Source organism: Crocodylus porosus, unplaced genomic scaffold (assembly GCF_001723895.1).
Source record: "Crocodylus porosus isolate Cpor-Errol unplaced genomic scaffold, CroPor_comp1, whole genome shotgun sequence".
NCBI lineage: Eukaryota > Metazoa > Chordata > Crocodylia > Crocodylidae > Crocodylus > Crocodylus porosus.
In genome coordinates, this window is record NW_017728948.1 from 36710403 (window position 1) to 36716402 (window position 6000).

Consider the following 6000-nt stretch of genomic DNA (forward strand, 5'->3'; position numbering starts at 1 on the left):
TAACCAATGGAAAATCCCACCTAGTAAAGTGGCTTTTTCTGGCTACATTCTGTCATGGATAACTCTTTTGGGTGTATTCAGCTCTTCAGCCTATGCTTTCACAGTTTCTGCTATTCTGCACATTTGAATAGTCTTTTCTAAAGATAAATTGCCCTCACACAGTGGTCTTTCTTGTAATGTAGTGTCTGCAATTGGAAAGATAATCCTAGCTCTAATCAGAGAATCTGTCAGGCTCCCACAAGGACATTTCTTACTCCATCCCTAGTTCAGTAACATACTGATCCATACTTTCTCCTGTTGTTTCACTTCACATAAAATCAGCATCTTGAAAGTCTTGTTCTTTTTTTCACATTCTGTACTTTTCAGTTGTGGATGGTATTTTACCTATCAACCATTTTTGAAGGTAAATATCTTATAAACAGTCAGGGCCTCCTCCCCCACAAAATGCAAGATTGACAATTACATTGTCATTTTTCTGTTCTGAATCTGTGGCTGCTACTTACCACTCAAATCTTTATCTGAATGTCCTTCAATTCTTTGTTATTTTGCCCAACATCAGAAGAGGAGGTGGAGGCTACAAAATGTACATGAATAATTTTCATTAGGCAATAACTAGGCACATCTACACATGCATTTGGTCAAGATTAGTTTATTCATGAGTATATGCTCCTGGGCAGGCATCTACACATGTAGGGATGTGGAGTAGATTTACTGCCCCTACCAGCAAATTGCTCCCATTTCCCACATCCCTGAAATTGGCTCTTGTTGCCACAGGGTGGAAGTTAAAGGTTTCCTGGGTGCTAGCCCAGGGCCTAACAAGGAGCACTGGGCCAGGAGATAATGGTCTCCTGGCCAGTAATGGGAGACTGCAAGGTGGCTGCCTATTACTGGGGCAGGGTCAATATACCCCTGCCCCTGTAGCAGGGAGTTCCCAGTCCCAGCTCCCCAAACAGGGCAGGGGAATTGGAAAGAGCTGCAGGGGAGGGGGAGATCCCAACCCCCTGTCCCATCCACCAGTGGGTGGGACAGGGGGCTGGACCCTGCCCCACCCTCATAGCTCTCTCCAAGTGCTGTGCCTTGATTGCCTGATTGGGGTAGGGTTTGGGACCTGCCCCTGATTGGGACAGTTCCCAGCTCCTAGTCCACAATCATGGGGGAAGAGAGTGGGAAGCCAGTTCCCCACCCAGCTCTACTTGTACTTTGCAGAGCTGGGAGAGGAACAAGCTCCCCAGTCTCATCCCTACTCAGTTCTATGATCATGCACCTGGTCAGTGAACAGGCTTCCCAGCCCCCACCAGCAGGGAACTCCCTTATCTCCCAGAGCCAGCTCCATGATCACAGGGCTGGTGCTGGGAGAACCTTATCTCCCAGTACCACCTCCACAGCCATGGGGCCAACACTGGGAGATCCATATCTTCCAGCCTGAACTGTACATTTGTGCGTCTTGGGCTGGAAGATAAGGATCTCCCAGCCCCACTGTCCCAGAACTGGTATAGAGAGATAAAGGTCTCCCAGCACCCAACTACTTGATTATAATGATGGACCTTCTAGCCCTCCACTCCTTGATCATAATAAGGACCTTTCAGCCCCTGCTTCCCATTCACAATCTCAGAGCAGGGGGCTTGGAGCTCCCTGCTTCTGGGTCAACAGCAGATCCCATCCCAGCAGCAGGCAGCCTCTGGGAGCAGGGAACAATCTCCCGCCCCCTGGTGGACAGCTGACCAGAAGCAGATTTGCCTTCAGTCAGGTGCCACATTAGCTACATTGATCCACTTGCTCTCAGGTTCCAACTTTTTCTTCATTTTGGATCTTAAATTCTTTCAGTTTCTTTTTCATTTGCCACTCTTTACACTATGTAGTGATCACCAGATTAGAAAATGCAGGCATATGTAAATAAGAAGAACTAGCAAAAATATAGATATAGAAATTCTTGTATCTATTCCTTCTCATCAGTTTCTATGGAACTGCTGTAGCCTGGAACTCATTTGATAGTAAAGATTTCTAAATGATCCCTAAAGTTTCTAAAACTTAGATAGTGTAGGAAACAAATCAGCATCCCTCCTCCCCCGCCCCCCCCCCACCCACAAGACCATTTTGCCAAACATTACCATGCTAATGGAGCTGTCTCATGTCAAAAAAGCAATTTGGGGTTTTTTTTGCTTTTTCCCTACTGTTGCCCCAAGAGCTTTCACAGTGACTCTCTTACTGCTTAGGGGTAGCTTTATAGGTTTGTATTTGGAAGAAATAACAAATGGAAAAGCCTACCTGGATAGCTTTGTATTTTTCTAGAATGTCACCAAAGTGTAATTGCTACTTGATAACATGAAAAAGACCCATTAGAGTTGTTTGTTTGTGAAAAAAGATAAAGCCTTGGAAATTTTGTACTGACAAGTGACATTTTCAGATAGTTCTGAGCAAATGGAAAGAAGAGTTTGAGTAGAAATTGCTTAGGTTGCCTAAGGTCAGTAAGTAACAAGCATGAATAATACACTACAGTTTCAGTTTTGGTTTCCTCATTATGCAATGGCTCAGCTTTGACATACTCTGAGTTGCAATCTTGTTCTTGTAAATATGTGAGGCAGGTTTGAATGCCATCTTGGTGTGGGATAGTGGTATATAGGCTGGTAACGTCCATGATGCCTAGAAGGAAGTTACTGGGAAACTGGTCTATGTTTTTAAGTTTTCATAGAAAATCTGTTGTGTCTTTGACAAGTTCTATAGTTTTTCTTAGTTTTCCCTAAGATCTAACCACCACATAGTAATAAAACCAGTGGCTAAAGGAGGAACAATAGTTACCCTTAACCATGAAGACTACATAGAAGAAGCCAACAGACAACTCTCTGAACTACCAGAAAAACTGCAGAACTTAATTCCCCCTCTACCCAACCCACGGACTTTTTATATTCCCCCTAAAATCCACAAACAAAGGAACCTTGGCAGACCTATCATATCCAACCATGGAACCCTAACTGAGGAAATATCAGGTTTCATCAACTCGATCCTAAAACCTCTCATCACCCAAAGAACAAGTTTTGCCCAAGACATAACAGATTTTCCTCACAAACTTAAAAACAGAAACCACCTTCACAGCAACATCCTCCTAGCCACCTTGGATGTTAACAGCCTATATACCAATATCCTACACCAGGATAGCATTCAAGCCTGACTTATATGTCTACAAGAACAAAACTGCAACTCAGAGTACAGACCCAAAGATATTATTGAACTTATATACTTCATCCTCACACATAACAACTTCATTTTCAATAACCAACAGTTCTTCCAGATTATGAGAACAGCCCTGGGGACCAAAAAGGCCTGACAGTATGCCAACCTTTTCATAAGCCACCTGAATGAAAAAATCCTCAAGACTGCACCATCAAAACCTTGCTATATTTAAGATATACCAATGACATCTTCATCATTTGGACTGAAAAACTGCAATCTGATTTATTTTCACTTGAAATTCAACATGTAACACCCCTCCATCAGACTATCTCTGGAATACTCCAACACCAACATTAACTTTTTGGACATGATCATTACTATGCACAATGGTACAATATAGACCACAATATACAAGAAACTTTTGGATCAACATGCATATCTGCACAGAACAAGCAATCACCCTAAACACACCAAAAAACCTGTAATATATAGCCAAGCCATCTGATACCAGCAGGTTTGCATTGAGGACAACACCCATGATCATCCCCTCACAAATCTCAAAAAGACCTTCAATCAACAAGGATGCTCCTCCAGAGAGATAGATTGCACTTTTGAAAGAGTCACACAGGTACCACATGAAGGAAGAACTGTTGCATTACAGAAGAAAAAAACCCCATGAATCACACACCACTGGTTATGACATGTCATCCCTCCCTGGAACCTATACGAAAAATCCTCAAACAATTGCAACCCATCCTAGAAGGAGATCTGATTCTCAGACATCTTTCCAGAACCACCCACTCTGGTCCTAAAACAAGCATCGAACCTTGCCAAACTCATCACCAGAAGCAAACTTCCTACAGCCCAAAACATATCGAATGGATCCAGACAATGACAGGATAAAAAATGTAAAACTTGCCAACATACCTCCCCCCCTCCCCCCACAATTTCTATACCCCACAACAGATCCATCAACAATTCTGAATCTTACATCTGCACCTCCAGAAATGTAATGTATCTCATCCAGTGCACCAAATGTCCTGATAGTAAATACATAGGCCTCTGGCATAGATCTTTGAAAACTTGGGTGTAGTGCCCAAAGACTGGAAGAAGGCCATTGTGATGCCTAACTTCAAGAAAAGGAGGAAAGAGGATCTGGCTAACTATAGGCCCATTAGCCTGTCTTCTATCTTGGGGAAGATATTAAAAAAGTTTATTAAAGAGGCCATCCTTAATAGACTGGCTGATGCCAACATCCTGAGGGATAGCCAGCACGGGTTTGTTGCAGGTAGGCCTTGCTTGAACAATCCCATTTCCTTCTATGACCAGGTGACCTATCACCTGGACAAGGGAGAAGAGATCGATGTCATATATCTTGGCTTCAAAAAAGCCTTCAATCTGGTATCCCATGATCACCTCTTGGTAAAACTGGCCAATTGTGGCCTTGGGTCCACCATGATCCGTTGGCTGGGAAATTGGCTCTGTGGTCAGACCTAGAGGGTAGTAATAGATGGAAGTCACTCATCATGGTATCCTGTGACCAGTGGGGTCCCTCAAGGCTCTGTCTTTGGACCCATACTGTTCAACATCTTCATTAATGATGTGGACATTGGAGTCAGAAGCCGACTGGCCAAGTTCACTGATGACACCAAACTTTGGGGCAAAGCATCCACGCCAGAAGACAGGCGGGTGATCCAGGCTGACCTGGAGAGGCTAAGCAAATGGGCAGACAAGAACCTGATGGTGTTTAACACCAAAAAATGCAAGGTTCTCCACCTTGACAAGAAAAACCTGCAGCATCCTTATAGGCTCAGCAGTGCTACTCTGGCTAGCACTACAGAAGAAAGAAACTTGGGGGTCATCATTGACCACAAGATGAACATAAGCCTGCAATGCAATGCTGTGGCTAGTAAAGTGACCAAAACACTGGCTTGCATCCATAGATGCTTCTCAAGCAAATCCCGGGATGTCATTCTCCCCTTGTACTCAGCCTTGGTGAGGCTGCAGCTGGAGCACTGCATCCAGTTTTAGGCTCCACAATTCAAAAAGGATGTGGAGAAGCTTGAGAGAGTCCAGAGGAGAGCCACACGCATGATCAGAGATCAGGAAAACAGACCTTACAATGACAGGCTGAGACCCATGGGGCTTTTTAGCCTGGAAAAGCGTAGGCTCAGGGATGATTTGATGGCACCCATATAAGTTTATCGGGGTGACCATCAGTATCTGGGGGAACACTTGTTCACCAAAACGCCCCAAGGATGACGAGGTCAAATGGTTATAAACTACTGCAAGACCATTTCAGGCTGGACATAAGGAAGAATTTCTTTACTATCCGAGTCCCCAAGGTCTGGAACAGCCTGCCATCAGAGGTGCTTCAAGCACCTAGATTGAACACCTTTAAGAGTAAATTGGATGCTTATCTTGCTGGGATTCTATGACCCCACCTGACTTTCTGCCCTCTGGGCGGGGGGCTGGACTTGATCTTCCAAGGTCCCTTCCAGCCCTAATGTCTATGAAATCTATGAAACTGTGTCTGCTTCTGTTCGTAGATCAACACTGGTACACCCTACATTCTTGTAGCTTCATGACACCCATGCCCTAATGTGGACACATTTTCTATTGTATTGGACTCTTATATTAGAGATGAGAGAAACACCTAGTATAGGAACTGACTCCATTGACTTTTGTAACATGTGATGTAACATTCAGTAACATGTGATGATACTGCAAAGTAGTAATGAGTACTGAGCAGTCACCATTATGAAAAAACAGTTCCTCAGTGCAACTCTGGCAACTCTGGTTATTGTGCAGTCACTTAGAACTTGTTTAGCC